General features: G+C 41.6%; 2 protein-coding genes across 2 annotated transcripts in view; one reads left to right on the plus strand and one right to left on the minus strand.

Moving 5' to 3' along the window:
- PPIF (peptidylprolyl isomerase F) overlaps positions 1 to 18,486 on the plus strand; it is a 99,074-nt gene that overhangs the window by 80,405 nt on the left and 183 nt on the right. The gene's annotated exons all lie outside the window — the stretch shown is intronic.
- ZCCHC24 (zinc finger CCHC-type containing 24) overlaps positions 1 to 18,486 on the minus strand; it is a 122,534-nt gene that overhangs the window by 41,448 nt on the left and 62,600 nt on the right. The gene's annotated exons all lie outside the window — the stretch shown is intronic.

Raw genomic sequence — 18,486 nt, forward strand, 5'->3', positions numbered from 1 at the left:
GGCACCTATTTATGGCAGTTCAACTATCCCAGGGTCACCTGATCAGTATTTGTAACCTTCCCCAGCCAGTTTTTAACAAGCAAAGTCAGTGGGGAAAGCCAGATTTGCTTAACGACTCCATGATTCGCTTAAGGACTGCAATGATCTCCTTAATAACCATAGCACTTTTTTTTTTCAAATTTGGGAGTGAATCACTTAATAAGCGCCTTGCTTTGCAACCAAAATTCTAATCTCAGTCAAGGACGGCCTGTAAAAAATCTACACTAGTAACTGCCTAAACTATTCACACATAGCAAGTTCTCTGGGTATTATATGGATCCAGGATTTGGCACCTCTGCAAAACAAGAGAGTATTCCAGTCATTGTAGATGTGAATTTTGAGCTGACAATGTGTAGGAAAAAGTATCTGTGGCTGTCGGAAGCCCCCTTCCTCCCCCCTAGTTAAAATATTCCTTATTCTTAATATTAAAAAGAGGCAGGATAGAATATTTTCCCCAAAGGAGAAATGGAGAAAAATCTTAACAGAGTCAGAAAGCAGCCCCAGTCTTCCTGCCATAGGAAAACAGCCTCAAGCCGAAGCTCTAAGAGGCTGATCTTTAGGAATGGAGATTTTGTAGAAAGAATGGGCCAATCTATTCATAAGCAAAGAGACTCCAAAGAAGCAACACAATTAGGCAAACCAATACTGACAAGATTAACTCGAACACCAAGGATTGGCATTTCCCCTTTTGCCTGTAGAGCCAGTCATGACCCCTACATGACCTCATAGGAATCTGGCAACAGCCATTAAAATATTCAAGGACATATTATTACCCAGGAATGGGCATCTCAATCACAAAGCCCCAAAGAATGTATAAAAGCCCACCAATCTCAACCTCTTTTTTTTCATGCTGCTGTCACTGAAGTTTCTGGAAAACCAAATAAACAGAGGCCTTCTTTCCCATTTTATTTCCAGCGTCTTTCTCCTGATTTGGAACCGGACTGGATTTTTCTTCCAACAAGGCTAAAGGAGAGCTTCAAATAAACAGAAGACTAATAGAAGCACAACAAATGTCTGCAACAATTGTGTAACCAATTCTGCAAAACTGAAAATCTTACATATCATTCCTCTACCTTTGAGTTAGACTCTCATATTTCTAACTAGAGTCCCTTTTGGAGACTGGCTGCTATATTTACAAACTGCTATGTGCTTCAGAGAAGGTGGCTACCAAACCTGAAAAACTTCAGTTGACCAATAAATGGCAGCAAAGGAATTTATGGCCCTCTGGTCCTTGCCCAGAATTTTATAAACATGGTAGCTGTATTCCTGAAGCCACAAGAAGAACATAAGGACACTTACCACATCTTTGTGGTTGTATATGACTCATAGATTGCATTCAACATACTGTAGGAGAACAGGCAAACCTGAAGGTGGAGTCAAGGGAGAAATCAGCCTGGAATCATTACATTGCCGCAAACTTTCTACATCTAATCTCTCTTGAATTCCCTTAACTCTATTTATTGCATTATTAACTAGATTCTTGTATATAAGCAAGAGCAATAAATCAGCTTAATTGGAATCTAATGTGTGGTCCTGGATTCTTCGGGCCATACTGAGTCCCTATAATGGTATGTGGAAATGACCTTGGAAGACAGGAAGGAAAGCTGCACCCTGATAAGAGGCTGATAAATGAGATTTTGAGTTCAAAGGAGGAGGAGGAGGAGGTGGAGAAAGCATTGCAGAAGGAACCCTTTTCATGGGATGAAAAGTCAGGGATGAGAGAGATACTTTCATATTTGCAAGTTTCTGTTAATGCAATGGACTATCTCGAAGGACTGAGTAGCATGCTTAGTAGAATTAATTACAAAAATAAGGATTATTTCTATGGACTATTTCCCTAGTAATAGGTTGGTTTGTCTTCTGCTTTGGTCCATGTCCAACTTTCTGGAGATCTTCATGTCTGCAGCAGCTGCCTCATTTTCAGTCCAGAAAACTAAACGGGGGGGAGCTTTATACAATGAAATGTGGTTGTACGTTGTCGTTCCAAAAACTCCCAAGGAAGATGCTTCCATCGGACACATCCTGTCCCTTAGTATTACACAAATAAACAAACAAACTTGAACCCGAGCAAACTGGACAACAAACAAAGATAATAATCACATCCTGGGTTTCCTTCACTGTGATCTGATGCTTTGTTTGACTCAGCTGGCTTTAGAAAATGAGAAGTTGTCTCTCTCTCCATTTAGGCCTGAGAAGTGTTTCCTGTCTAGTTGTTACAACCGGTGGGGGCAGCCCTCTGAAGGATGTGTCAAGTTGAGCTGTGATCACAAACGTAGCTAGCTGGGTTGGTCCTCTTTCACACAAGGGTTTGGAGCTGGCTGGTCAGGTCATAGTAAGCTTCTACCATGGCTTACATACACTTTGTCACCCAGTGTGCAAACAGCCTAGTAATAGACGTGCGTCCTGGTCTGCCAGATTTCATTAAAAAAATATTTTCTCCTCCTGTTTCAGCCAATAGGCAGTAAAAGGTAAAGGTAAAGGTTCCCCTCGCACAGCTGTGCTAGTCATTTCTGGCTCCAAGGGGCAGTGCTCAGCTCTGTTACAAAGCCGAAGAGCCAGCGCTGTCTGAAGATGTCTCCCTGGTCACGTGGCTGGCATGACTAAACACGGAGCACTGGTATCTTCCCACCAAAAGGGTCCCTATTTTTCTACTTGCATTTTTTTAATGTGCTTTCGAACTGCTAGGTTGGCAGAAGCTGGGACAAGTATCAGGAGCTCACTCCGTTACACGGCGCTAGGGACTCGAACCGCCGACCTGCCGACTTTTCTGCTCGACACGCTCAGCGTATTAGCCACCGAGCCACCGTGTCCCTCATGGTACACAAACAGCTAAATGAGACTGGTGAGTTGATTTAGTTATGCACAACTCTTCAATATCTTTATAAACAATTTGGATGAGGGAATTGAAGGAGAACTCATCAAATTTGCAGATGACACCAACTGGCAGGAACAACCAACACCCCAGAAGATAGGCTCAAGGTCCAGATGGATCTCGACAGAGATGAACATTGGGCCCTATTTTACAAAATGCAATTCAGTCTAGAGAACAGTAAGATTTTACACTTGGGCAAGAAAACATAAATGTACAGGTACAGATTAGGTGAAACCTAGCTCAATAGCAGTAACTGCAAAAGGGATCTTGGGAGGCCTAGTAGACAATCACTTAAACATGAGCCAGCAGTGTGCGGCAGCAGTCAAAAAAGCCAATGCAATCCTAGGTTGCATTAACAATGGGAGAGGATCAAGTTCCCATGAAGACAATCACTTTATAAAGCCTTAGGAAGACCAACTTGGAATACTGCATCCAGTTTTGGTCACCACGATATAAAAAGATGTTGAGAACAAGTCCAGAGAAGAGCAACAAAGATGATTAGGGGACTGGAGGCTAAATATAAAGAACGGTTACAGGAATTGGATATGGCTAGTCTAGTGAAAAGAAGGACTAAGGGGTGACATAATGGCAGCCTTCCAAAATCTAAGGGGCTGCCACAAAGAAGAGAGGGACAACCTCTTTTCCAAAGGATCAGGACAGGCAGGACAGGAAACAATGGGTGGAAACTAACCAAGGAGAGAAGCAACCTAGAACTAAGGAGAAATTTCCTCACAGTGAGAACAATAAATTAGTGAAATGCCTTGCCTTCAGGAGTTGTGTATACACACACACACACACACACACACACACACACACACACACACACACACACACACAAAAGAGAGAGAGAAGCATTCTTATCCGAACTCTTAAAAAACCTAACCAAAAATATAAAGAAATAAAATCCTTTCAATCTATCTCGTGTGGGCTGGAAATGAGGGCATCGTTCCTCTCGTTCTCTTCAAAAACTTTTCTCTGAAACCCTTGTTCTGTTTTATGATCAAACAAGGGTTAGAAAGAAGCCTGGGCTGAATAGGGCTCTGTTTCCACTCCTCAAGATGGTTTCTCAGTCTTGCTGTTTTGAAAATGTGTGGAAGCGTTAAGAGAAAAGACAGCTGCACCCGAGAGAAACGCCAGTAACCCCTCGAAGCTTCCTGCCCCCTTTCTATATCGCCCAAGCCCGTGTGGGGCGGTGGGAGTCCTTCAAATAAATGCGCGTCTATGTTTCCGTTCAGTTCAGAAGACAATCCAGCTGCCAAGTTTTCAAGAATAAACAATCCTGGGAACTTCGCAGCAGATGATCGTGTTTGCCTCTTCCATGACCAGGTTTAAAGGGACAAATGGGTGTTAGTTGCAGAGGAGGGGAGGGGGGAAAAAGAATTCCTTGGTATAAGGTTTCAAATTCGGAGAGAAAAGCCTGCAAAATAAAGGCAATCACAGCTGGTGTGAGCTACTGGAATTCAATTATTTGTCCCATCTGGATTAATAGCACATTAAAGAAGCTGTTTAAGAGTCTTAGTTGGGTATCTATTGGTGACCATGATAGGAGTGGGAGAGAGAGGGAGAGGGAGGGAGGGAGGGAGGGAAGGAGGGGAAAAGAGGGAGAGATGGAAAGAGAGAGAAAGAGAGGGAGAGAAATACTGAATTAATTTATTGGCATCTAAGCTTTCTTGTAAGAGCAATGTGGTGGCTCAGTGGCTAAGACGCTGAGTCGATCAGAAAGGTCGGCAGTTCAGTGGTTCGAATCCTCAGTGCCACGTCAAGGAGGGAGCTCCCGTTCCTTGTCCCAGCTTCTGCCAACCTAGCAGTTTGAAAGCACGTAAAAAATGCAAGTAGACAAATAGGGACCCCTTTGGTGGGAAGGTAACAGCATTCCGTGCGCCTTTGAAGGCGTTTAGTCATGCCGTCCACATGACCACGGAGACGTCTTCGGACAGCGCTGGCTGTTCGGCTTTATAACAGAGATGAGCACTGCCCCCTAGAGCCAGAAATGAGTAACACGTATGTGCGAGTGGAACCTTTACCTTTACCTAAGCTTTCTTATAGACCCACATTCTGTTCCCTTAATCAAAGCCAAGGATACATTATGGAAATGTTGCGTGTCAGAGATGAACTGAAGATCCGAAAGAAGGAAGAGGGACATGAAACAGCCAAACTCATTTGCACACTAAATGTGTTTCATTTGCACACAAATGTGCAAATGTGCTTCTATCTGTGGAGCAGATCATCAATCTTTTTTTATAACCCTTCTAATCCCTTAATTCGGGATAGAGTTGGGGAGGCTGGATGGAGCTGAGCATTTACTGGCCGGATGCCTTTCCCGATGCCACATGGAGTTCACAGCAGATTTTTTCTCTCTCTCCCCCGCCCCCAGGAAGGAGAAATGTCTGCTACTGCTAGCTGAGATTGAACTCTCAACCTTCCAAGTGGGAAGCAGGCATCTTCACCACCAGACAGATAGCATAAGTAAATAAAATGTCCACTACTGTAATTCAGAAATTATTGGCATATAATCTATGAAAAAATATGACTATAGCAGAGACTAGTTTGAACCTTCATTCAAATGATGACTTTTTGCATTGTCTGTAATAGGTGAAGGGTGACTTTTATTTATTTGAGGGGGGACAGAGAGAGAGAGAGAAAAAGGAGGGAGGGAGAGAACGAGAGAGAAGGAACAAAGGAAGGGAAGGAAGGCAGGAAGAAGGAAGAACAAGAAGGAAGAATGAATGAATGAATGAATGAATGATAGACAGATAGATAGATAGATAGATAGATAGATAGATAGATAGATAGATAGATAGACAGACAGATAAAATTCCAATTGGAGGGAAAAGATTGGAATACTTTGTTCCATTATTTGAAACATATCTATGCCATTCTTAGCATAATTCAGAATTTTGGGATTCAATCCTTCCCCTAATCATAAAATAAATGCAAGAAATAAGGTGCATCTTCCTTCAAATGTCTATGATGATTCTCAGACTTCCAGGTCCTGGTTGTCCCAAAGGTGCTATTTTTTATAAGAGACAACTGGATTTTCTTTGTTTTTCCTTGAAGATGTTTCACTTCTCACCCAAGAAGCTTCTTCAGTTCTGGTTGAATGGTAGAGGATGGAAGGATTTATATTCCTTGCAGTCATCTGCTTGTTAGCACTCGTTAGAGTTGCTGAGGCCACTTGGTGGTTTATCTGTATAATATAATTCCTTCCATTCTCCACCATTCAGTCAGAACTGAAGGAGTTTCTTGGATGAGAAGGAAAATGTCTTCAAGGAAAAACACAGTCCAGTTGCCTTTTGAAAAAGGACCTTTGGATCCTTCTTTTAAACTCGAACAAAACATCTTAGCTAAAGACTGAAAAGATTCCAATATAGACACCAAGCCAAATTTGGGGATGACACACGTGAAAGATTTCCGTTTCCAACAGAGGTTGTCTTCAGCAGGTTCTGACCGGTTCTGGAGAACCGGTTGTGGACATTTTGAGTAGTTTGGAGAACCGGCCAATCCCACCTCTGACTGGCCCCGCCCCATCTATCCTCTGCCTCCCATTGAGTCCCAGCTGATCGGCTGGGTCTTCCTTGGTTGCCCTGCACAGGAGAACAGAGCTGGAAAGCAGGTTAGTGGGGTGGGGAGGGAATGGAGATTTTGCAGTATCCTTTCCCTGCCTCGCCCACCAAGCCACACCCATAGAACCGGTAGTAAAAAAAAATTGAATCCCACTACTGGTTGCCACACATACTACCTCCTGTAAAAAAAAAAACACCTGAAGGAAGAGCTCCATGGAAATACTTAAGCTTGGGCATTAATATGAGAAAGGATGCTTCTTTTATGACTAATACTAGTCAGATATTGTGTTGTAGGTTGGATCTATAGTTTGAGGGACCTGTCAGTTATACAAATATATGATGTCAACTTTACTGAATTACCTATCAAGGCTTTGGAGAGCTGGAACAGGAGAAGAGATGGATGGACTTAAAATCTGTCCTCAGTATAATATTTAAGATTCCATATAGATGTTAATCCATTCATATTTTCCAAAGCTAGATGTTACAGAGTGCAAGATATATTTTACATGCTGTTAACATCTACCGAACCAGAGTTTCAACGTTGGCTGTGTTTCAGTTTCTCTGGTAATTTGAAGCCAACCGTCTTATGGGCTTTGCCAAAGAGGAAAGAATCAATCTTCATGACAGGAAAGGGAGTGAAGATTTGAAGTCCAACCTTTGGTCCAGCATTGGCCACAAAGCAAAGTATCTGAAAAACTGCAGAGATGTAGTTTCAGAAGAAGGGTTCTTGTTCTTTTTAAAGGAGTCTTAATTTTCCTTTAGTTCTGGGAAGAAGAGAAATTGGGATGGAGAATATAAAAATATTTAAGAACGGCTCAGGTGACCTTGAAGAAGCTCCCATCTGGTCATGTTTGAAGACCTAAACCAAGCAATGCATGGATTTCTTAGTCTAGCAGTGCCTCAAAATCTGTGGATGTAATTTTCAGAAGTCAAGGTGGTTTTTTTTTAAGTTTTCTTCATTTTTCTTTAATTCTGGGAGGATACAAATGTGATGGAGAAACTAAATTAAATACCCAATTGTGCCCAAGATTTGCGAGACTGTTGTTAAGTGAGGGTCCATTTTACAACCTTCCTTGCCATGGTTGTTAAATGAATCTGGCTTCCTCGTTGACTTTGCTTGTCAGAAGATTGCAAAAGGGGATCATGTGACCTCTGGACACTACAACCGTCATAAATACGAGCCAGCTACTAAACATCTGAATTTTGATCACGTGACCATGGGAATGCTACAACGGTTGTAAGGATGAAAAACAGCTGGAAGTCACTTTTTTTCAATGCTGTTGTGTAACTTCTAATGGTTGCTAAGTTGATGACTACCTATAAGCAAGGACAGATTATGTGAAGTTGAGTAAGCTCTCCTCCAACCAGAGAAATTCAGGGATGGAGACCAGATATCTTCAAACATAAGGTTAACACTCATGTTTCTTGATCTTCTTCAGCCTCCATGCCGTGAAGAACCTCTTAACCACCACAATAGAGCTGGAAGGGACCTTGGAGGTTTTCTAGTCCAACCCCCTGCTTAAGCAGGAGATCTTACACCAGAGGTCTTCAAACTTGGCAAGTTTAAGACTTGTGGACTCCCAGAATTCTTTCTCAAGTCATGTTAGCTCAGGAATTCTGGGAGTTGAAGTCCACAAGTCTTAAACTTGCCAAGTATACCATTTCAAACAGGTGGTTGTTCAGTCTTTTCTAAAAAACCTCCAGTGATGAAGCCCTTGCAATTTCTGAAGGCAACTTCTGTTCCACTGGTTAACTGCCCTTAGGAAGTTTCTCCTTAATTCCAGGTTGCTTCTCTCCTTGATCAGTTTCCCTCCATTGTTCCTTGTCTTGCCTTTTGTGCTTTGGAAAATAAGTTGACCCCCTCTTCTTTGCGGCAGCCCTTCAAATACTGGAATACTGCTTTTTCTTCTTTTCTTTTTTAGAAGAGTTCTGGGTAATCTTTTTAGGTACATGTGAAAGTGGAACAACGATGAGAAAGAGGGAAAAGGAGAAGATTTGAACGCAAGAGCCAAAATATGAGAATCTTCTCAGACTCCAAATGTTTGCCTAGTAACTTGAAAGAACAGTTTAAGTTTCCGCCACTTGTGATTAGACTAAGGTTGGAAGTGGTAGATACTTCCTAAAGTCCTCCGTTGGAAATCTTTGGGCTTATTGCCCTTTGCACAATCCAGTGTTTTGTGCACATCCTTCTATTTTTATCCATCTCCAGGAACTTGTGCAGTTAGTTACTGGAAATCTAGCTTGGAAGGCACGGCTTGTGCAATACCATGAGTTTTGAGAAGAGCATCTCATGGGACAAGTATTACCAAACAATGTGATGCTTAGGGATAAGGGGACAAGCCCAAACAAAGACAGGACTTTTCAAAATCTCTGGATAAATATTTATATCAAGAGTCCATTTAAAAAACAAAAAACAGAACATTTGTCCCAAAAAATGTTGGGGGGTAATCTTGGAAAATTGACCAAACCTCACTTGTTGCTGTGGGAATTGATAATTTGAACAAACAGATGTGAGTCTTTCAGCCTGCATGGACAAAAAGTCCCAGCCTAGAATTGAATTCTGTCCATTAAAAAGGAATGGCAACCAATTTTTTTCAGTGTCACAAACCAAGTTATGCTGCATGTTCCCAAATGCTTCAGCAAGAGGCCACCCCAAGCAATATGTCAAAGACGAAAACTGTCCTGGGAAGAAAAAGCAATCTGGCTGCATATTCACCCAGGAGTTGCTAAGGAGAAGATAGTTTTATTCCTTCATCAAATGCCAGCCGGTGTAGAGGGGAATCAGAATTCCTTTTGACTTAAATTATCTTCAATGAAGTGGATGGAAAGAGCAATCTAGAACGAAGGAGAAACTTCCTCACAATGAGGACAATCCACCAGCGGAGCTGCTGGCCTCCAGAAGTTGTGGCTGCTCCATCGCTGGGGAGTTTCAAGAAGAGACTGGACAGCCATTTGACCAGAACGGTATAGGGTCTCCTGCTTGAGCAGGGGGTTGGACTAGATGACTTCTAAAGTCCCTTCCAACTCTGTTATTCTGAAAAGATGCACACATGCCAAAATAATTTGCAGCTTGAAACCCAGATTTATACTTTTTTTAAAAAAAAAAACAAGACCTTCCCTATTCTGCTGACATGAAATTATATTAGTCACCTTTATTGATTCTTTTTTGCCACTGCGATAGATTGGGTGTCTTCTGAGTAATTTTGCTGCAGTCACACAGCCTGAGAACTTAGAGAGGGATGGAGGAATGTGAAAACAGCATATTTTCAAAGAGAATCCCAGCAGTCAGACCTCTCTTCTCTTAGAAGTGTGTAGGAAAACAGGACTTCTGGTTCAGGGTCTTACGTCTTAACCTTCAAGACTTAAAATGGACACCTAACATCAAAAACGTCATCAAAAAAGCACAACAAAGAATGTTCTTTCTGCGCCAACTCAGAAAGCTCAGATTGTCCAAGGAGCTGCTGATCCAGTTCTACAGAGGAATCATTGAGTCTGTCATCTGCACCTCTGTAACTATCTGGTTTGGTTCTGCAACCCAACAGGACAGACACAGAGTTTAGAGCATAATTAGGACTGCAGAAAAAACAATGGCTACCAACCTGCCTTCCATGGAGGACCTGTATCCTGCACAAGTCAAAAAGAGGGCTGTGAAAATATCTATAGACCCCTCACATCCCGGACATAAACTGTTTCAACTCCTACCCTCAAAACGATGCTATAGGGCACTGCATACCAGAACAACTAGACACAAGGACAGTTTTCCCCCGAACGCCATCACTCTGCTAAACAAGTAATTCATTCAACACTGTCAAATTATTTACTAAGACTATATTACTATTATTTTTCTCATCCTTCCTAGTACTTATCTCTTCTCACTTATGACTATAACCATGTTGCTTGTATCTTTACCATTTATATTGCTTTATTTGTTTCCTAGTATGATTTGATTGCTTATTAGTAACCTATGACTATTGCTAAGTGTATCATAAGTCTTATGATTCTTGATGAATGTATTTTATTTTTCTTTTATGTACACTGAGCATATGCACCAAAGACAAATTCCTTGTGTGTCCAATCACACTTGGCCAATAAAGAATTCTCTTCTCTTCTCTTCTCTTCTCTTCTCTTCTCTTCTCTTCTCTTCTCTTCTCTTCTCTTCTCTTCTCTTCTTCTCTTCTCTTCTCTTCTTCTTCTCTTCTCTTCTCTTCTCTTCTCTTCTCTTCTCTTTTCTTTTCTCTTCTCTTTTCTCTTCTATTCTCTATTCTATTCTCTATTCTATTTTCTATTCTATTCTATTCAGATTTGGCTGTTTTTTCAAGCCAGGAGAAGTAGTTTGAGATCACATTTGTTGTACCCAAAGAAAACAATATCTGTAGCTCAGTGTTGAACTGTGATGTTACCTAGTTGGATAATAAAACATCTCCAAGAAAATAACCCAAGTTCAGAGAGCATCAAGGAGCCTCACATTTGTTGGTTGCTTAGTTCCTTCAACATCCATGTTTTGCTTTGTTTTGTTTATTGCAGTGTTTAAATTTTTGTTAGCTGAGGTTCGGTGATGTTCCACAAGGTTGGTGGCCATGCAAATTGATCTAAAGCAGGGGTCTCCAACCTTGGCAGCTTTAAGACTTGTGGACTTCAACTCCCAGAATCCCTCCTCTAGTCATGTTGGTTCAGGAATTCTGGGAGTTGAAGTCCACAAGTCTTAAAGCTGCCAAGGTTGGAGACCCCTGATCTAAAGCAATGAATAAATATCCATGTAAAACAATATCATGGAGACCTATAGTTTGACTGACAACCAGTGTCCTCTGATAGATGTATGAAAAACTCCTGTTACAAAGACTATAATGTTCAGATGGTATTTTCTGAATGGAACATTATTTCTGTCTATCCTTTAAGAATTGTGCTTGCCAATGGACTTTCTCTTTATTTTTACATTTTCATATTTTCAATGTTTGAGCCTACATAAGTTTATTAAAGCAATGGTTGTTTGATCTTTTTCTTTTTAATTGAAACAATATATTTTTTTTTATTTCCTGACTTTTCTCCCTCCCCACCCTGTTTAAGAAAAGTATTTGTTTTTGAAAATGGAAGGCCTTTTGCCATTTCTCTTTATATTTTAGGCCTTTGGGTGTTCTACTTGGGTACACAAGTTCTTAGGGAAAAGGATGGGATTTAATGGACTAACTATGAATGTGACATGATAGCAGTGTTTCAGTATTTGGAGGAAGGGGGCTGCCCCAAAGAAGAAGAGGATCAGCCTATTCTCCAAAGCACCTGAAGGACAAAATGTGACAGCTGGAAACTAATCAAGGAGAGAAGCAACCTGGAACTAAGGAGACATTTCCTGACAGTGAAGACAATTAATCTGTTGAACAACTTGCCTTCAGAAGTTCTGAATGCTCCAACACTGGAAGCTTTTAAGAAGAGATTGGAGAGACATTTGTCTGAAATGGTGTAGGGTCTCCTGCTTGAGCAGGGGATTGGACTAGAAAAGTGGTCACCAACCACGTGAGAAAATTTTGGTGGGCCACAGAGAAATCTCACCCCCAGAGCACCCCCCCAAAGCAATTAATCAAGGCTGCACAGAAACACAAGGCTGCGCCACCCACATGGCCCGCGGGAATCCTCACCACCCACACTCACTCTTTACCTGGCAAACTTGCCGGCTAAATTATTTTCCTTTTTCCGACCATCAGGCGTTCTGCTATGCCGGGAGATTTAGATTAGCTAGGAAGCAGGAAATGGTTGGATTTCTTGCTTTCTAGCTAGTCTTTAGATCTTCAGCTCTGCTTTTAAGCACAGCCGAAGCTCCCTTAGGACTGAAGGTTCTATTATTCAGTGCAGACTCATGGCAAGAAAATTTTATGTGATGAGGCTCAGGTAGCCGATGGCAGATAGATAGATCACCAAATGATTCTCTGAGCAACTCAATCTGCCTGCCTGCTTTGCCTGATTTGGGGTAAAAGTTGCTCTTTTTTAAATAAAAAAATCAATATTTACATACATGGTGTGCTGTGAGTTAATTTTGTGAGTTTGCTTGCAAGCAAATTTTATGTGACAGACTGAGCTAGCTGATGGCAGATAGATAGATCTCTGAATAAATCTGTGATTCTGTGAGCAACTCAATCTGCCTGCCTGCTTTGACTGATTTTGGGTAAAAGTTGCTATTTTTAATTTAAAAAAAATCAATATTTGTATAAATATTTATAATATTTACATACAAGCCATGCCCAGCCAGTCACATGACCACCAAGCCACACCCACAAATTAGGCCATGCCCACAGAACCAGTTAGTGGTCCCTGGGATTTAAAATTATGGGTTTGGTGGTCCCTGGGGTCCAAAAGGTTGGCGACCCCTGGACTAGAAGACCTACAAGGTCCTTTCCAACTCTGTTATTCTATTCTATTCTATTCTATTCTATTCTATTCTATTCTATTCTATTCTATTCTGTTCTGTTCTGTTCTGTTCTGTTCTGTAATACAGGAAAATCAGGATCCCAACTTTTAAAACTGGGATAATATATTGGCCTTCCTATTAGCCTAATGAGAGAGAGAGAGAGAGAGAGAAATTGATTGGGCAGAGAGGAAGGTAGAAAGAAGGAAGTATTCATAAATCACAGCCTCTTTTGTTTCATGTGTAAAACCTGCATGCATTTAATGTCTCTGAACACAAGTGTTCCTTTTGTGCCTTGGCTAATTCTCTTTTAAACTCTGGCAAACTTGTGGTTGTTATCTTTATTCAGGGAAGAAAGATGGAATCAATTGTCTATGAATGTGCATGTCTGCAAAATATTAGAAAACAGATGCTTTGGGAGTTGCTTGGTTTTGGAGCAGACTTTGTTTTACTTTATTCCTTTTTTTTTTTTTTTAAAGCAGCTTACAGCCCAATATGAATTCGCAGTAAGCTTTTCTTAAGCTGATTGAAGTCTGAGGGCTTACACACCCTTAGCTCTACATTTCTGGCTATAAAAATTTGAGCTTCACTTGTTCTTAATTGCAAACATAAGATCACAAAGGGAAAAAAAGCATTTCTCTTTCTCTATACTTAGAGGATCCCTAAGTATAGCTGAAACATCTGCCTCCTTGTAAAATCAGAATTAAAACACATGCATGTATGATGTGCATGTAATTATGGCACATGGGATGTAGATTGATGAATCCAGCATCCCCGAATATGTTCACTATAAAGTAATTTCTTTATAGATTTGGGCCAAAATCATCCCTTGCACTCATTGCTCCAAGGAGGGTTACTGCAACGGGAGACAAATGTATTTTATTTCATAGATGTGATTCATCAATCTTCCTGCGCCAACTCAGGAAGCTCAAACTGCCGAAGGAGCTGCTGATCCAGTTCTACAGAGGAATGATTGAGTCTGTCATCTGCACCTCTATAACTGTCTGGTTTGGCTCTGCAACCCAACAGGACAGACACAGACTTCAGAGGATAATTAGGACTGCAGAAAAAACAATTACTACCAACCTGCCTTTCATGGAGGACCTGTATAAAATGCACAAGTCAAAAAGAGGGCTGGGAAAATATTTACAGACTCCTCACATCCCGGACATAAACTGTTTCAACTCCTACCCTCAAAACGATGCTACAGAGCACTGCACACCAGAACAACTAGACACAAGGACCGTTTTTTCCCCAAACGCCATCACTCTGCTAAACAAATAATTCCCTCAACACTGTCAAATTATTTACTAAGACTGTATTACTATTCTTCATCTCATCCTTCTTATTACCTACCTCTTCCCACTTACGACTATAACCATGTTGCTTGTATCTTTACAATGTATATTATTTTATTTGTTTCCTAGTATGATTTGATTGCTTATTAGTAACCTATGACTATCACTGTTGTATCTTATGATTCTTGATGAATGTGTTTTATTTTTTCTTTATGTACACTGAGAGCATTTGCATCAAAGACAAATTCCTTGTATGTCCAATCACACTTGCCAATAAAGGAATTCTGTTCTATTCTAAGTGTGAAAAACGGCCATAAGTCACTTTTTTCAAGGCTGGTGTAACTTCAAATGGTCCCTAAACGGATGGTTGTAACTCAAGGACTGACCATTACTATTGGGAATCAACAAAGGTCCTATCCAAAGTGCTGTTGACCCAATCCTCATTCCTACCATAAGAAGAAGAGTTTACTTTAGCTCAGGGGTCGGCAACCTTAAACACTCAAAGAGCCATTTGGACAGAGGTGGTATTCAGCCAGTTCTGATTGGTTCTGGAGAAGTGGTAGCGGAATTTTTGAGTAGTTAAGAGAACCAGCAAGTACCACTTCTAACTGGCCCCGCCCCCATCTATTCTCCACCTCCCATTGAGTCCCAGCTGATCGGCTGGGTCTCCTTTGGTTGCCCTGCACAGGAGAACAGAGCTGGAAAGCAGGTTCGTAGGGTGGGGAGGGAATGGGGATTTTGCAGTTACCTTTTCCTGCCATGCCCACAAAGCCACGCCCACAGAACCGGTAGGAAAAATTTTTGAATCCCATCATTGCATTTGGAACTGTTTCCCACAGAAAACACCGGGAGCCACAAAAAACCCTTCCCATGCCTGGCTTTTTCCCTGAGCGGCCACAAAACTAGCCTATGGTAGTTGAATTAAACATTCTGTTTTCTTCTGAAACTTTTCTTTTCTTGGATTTAATCCATGGTTGGTCAAAAAGCTCACGTGTTGCACATTGACACATATTTTGAGTGACAGGGGGTTGCAGCAGAGCGATGAAAAAGCCACATGCAGCTCCAGAGCCTCTGGCTGCTGACCCCTGCCCTAGGTCAAATCAAAGAGTCTAACATAGGAGAGAAAGACTCGTCATGAACGAATCTAACTTTATTCTAATAGGATGGTGGATCATGAGCACATCAGACCCTGGAGATGGAGATGTAGTCAGGTCTGCATTCTTCCAAATTTGGGCATTATTTATTAAGCAATCCCCAGCAGGCTCTCCCTCACTCTCTCTCCACACCCTCTGCTTGAGTGATCTCAGCCTCTCCGATGTAGGCGGACTCATCCCGTTAATGCCAACTAGCTGATAATATTTATTGGGTGCCTTTCGTAGATCAAAGACCAGTACTTAAGGCAGAGTCGCAAGCATGGCAGGAAATACCCCAAGTGGTTATAGGGGAAAAAAATCCCAACCATTTCATGTTTCTATCGTCATTCAGAAGAGCTACAAAGACACATGCAACAGCTGCACAAAGTTGAAGAACCATTTGGCTTAAAAATAAACCTGAAAAAGAACCAGGTTTGTGTTTAATAAATTCACCAAATAAAGGATTTTTTTATATATCAGTTTTGCCGGCGTATAAGACGACTTTTTTGCCCTGAAAAACATGCCTCCAATTGGGGGTCGCCTTATACGCCGGGTCATCTTATACGCCGGCAAATAGTAATTGGGAAGCACTGCGGTTGCCGCGGCTGAGGCACTTTTCGCACCGTGGAAACCGAATGAAGCCAGGAAGGAGCAGCCAGCCTTCTCCCAGCTCCCAAGGAACGAGGCTCGCACGCCGAGCCCGCTGAGGTATCTGGCTGGGGCTGTCAGGAGTTGTTACCGCTGGCGCGGCTCACGCAGCTCCAGTCCCGCATTGCCTCGGGAAGGAAAGGCAAAACCAGGAGCCGCTGCTGCCATTGCAAAGCGCCGCCGCGGCTCTTCCTTTTTGCCTTTCCCTTCCCAAGGCAACGCAGGACTGGAGCCGCGCGGAGCTGCGCCAGCGGCTGTCTCCTGACAGCCCCAGCCGGATACCTCAGCGGAGCTCGGGCGGTGCGAGCCTCGCTTCCTTGGGAGCTGGGAGAAGGCTGGCTGCTCCTTTCGGCTTCACGGGATTCGCTTTCCACGGTGCACAAAAGTGCCTCAAAAAAAAAAAAAAAGTGCAAAAGTGGAAGGCGCAAGGAAGAGGGGGCGAGTATATAACAAACTATATTTTGATTGGAAATGTTGGGGGTCGTCTTATACGCGGGTCGCTCTTATACGCCGGCATATACGGTATATATCTGGAGAAGAACTAAATATAGTAGACCCCTACATATAAACTTGACCAATGGATCTCTATAGAAGGGGATACAATAAAGGATATTGAACAGTGCGTTAAATGTGGTTGGCTAACTTTACCAAAATTTGTGGGTGATATTAAGCGGGCAGGAATAGCCAACTCACTAGACCAGATGGATCTTGACAGACCTGAACCCTGGGCCATATCTAACAAAATGAAATTCAATGTAGAGAAAAGTAAAGTCCTACATTTAGGCAAGAAAAACCAAAAGTACACATATAGATCGGGTGAAACGAGGCTCAATAGCAGTAACTGTGAGAGGGATCTTGGAGTCTTAGTGGACAACCAGTTAAATATGAGCCAGCAGTGTGTGGCAGCAGCCAAAAAAGCCAATATAATCTTCAATTGAATTAACAGAGGGATACAGTCAAGATCAAGGGAGGTACTAATATCACTTTATAAAGCCTTAGTAAGGCCACACCTAGAATACTCCATCCAGTTTTGGTCATCCCACTATAAAAAGATGTTGAGACTCTAGAAAGAGTGCAAAGAAGAGCAACCAGGATGATGAGGAGACTGGATTAGTCAAGAAAACTCAAACTCAAAGGCATACACGAGAGAGAGAGGGGGAGGGAGGGAGGGAGAGAGAGGGGGAGTGAATGAATGAATTAGGAAGGAAGGTGGAGGAGGAAAAATTGGGGAACCACTGATTTATAAGGACTATTGTGGCCATTGCCAAAAACATTTACTTATTTCCAGGATGTAACATTATGTGTGAGGTCTCCCTTTCCTTAGCCAAGAGTCACAGCAAATGCAGCTGTCTTGGTAAAAGATGACCAATTTAGAAATATTTAGAAGTCCGTATTTTTGAGGATCTACCTAAGAGATTCTCTCTGCTCTGTTAAACCCAGGAAATCATTTCTGTGAATTTAATCCATTGGGAGTCTCTTGGGTGCAGCTGACATTTGAAGGCGTTATGCAATAGCACATCTGTATTTGCTCATTCCTGAACTGGAGCAGCACAAATGAAATTGCTGCCAATCACATCTAGTATTTCTCACCCTTGAAATGCTGAATCGTTGAACTCAGGACCGGAAATTCACTCAGATTTCCAACTTCCAACACTGGAAGTTTTTAAGAAGAGATTGGATAGCTATTTGTGTGAAATGGTATAGGGTTTCCTGCCTGAGCAGGGGATTGGACTAGAAGACCTCTAAGTTCCCTTCCAACTATTCTATTCTATTCTATTCTATTCTATTCTATTCTATTCTATTCTATTCTATTCTATTCTATTCCATTCCATTCTATTCCATTCCATTCCATTCCATTCCATTCCATTCTACATTATTTTCTCTTATTTTATTCCTAATTCTTTACTCTACTCTACTCTATTCATCATGTAATTGATGTTGAAACTGAATTTGGAAAAAGAAGATGAATGAAAATGATACATTTGATACCATATGATTTCAAGGTAAGAAGAAAGTTGTGCTTGTTAATATAATGTTTGAACAATGGGAAATTTATATTCAGTTTGTGCTGCCAGCTGTTGGAAAATCTAGGGCCAGAGGGGTTGCCCTAAAAATGCAGCAGACCGATAGATTTAATTTCAGTAGATATGAATTGCAGGAGCAGGTGAGAGATTTCGGAATAAAACGGGCAAGAGAAACTCTATACTGTTCTTTCAATAATAATAATTTTAAAAAGACAGGCATCTCTAGGCAAAAATAGGTAGAACACCAGTGGAAAGGATTATTTTGGTGCTCTTGTTTCTGTGCACTGCAAAATAACAAAGTGTTTTCATAAAGATGGCAAAAGTATAAGACCTGAAAAAAAAAAAGAAGAAGAAGAAGGGATGCAAAATGTTTAATATTTGGAAACTAACTTTCCAAGCTCACCGGCTGTTGTTTTGAGTTGGAAATGGGTTGGCTTGCTTTTTGACCTTTCTGGAAATGTTCAGAGCTTGGAACAAAAGTATGTCAGAACATGTCAACGTGACCTTGATCCAGC

Source organism: Notechis scutatus, chromosome 4 (assembly GCF_049901735.1).
Source record: "Notechis scutatus isolate UNSWTSFEM ecotype Mainland chromosome 4, rNotScu1.2, whole genome shotgun sequence".
NCBI lineage: Eukaryota > Metazoa > Chordata > Lepidosauria > Squamata > Elapidae > Notechis > Notechis scutatus.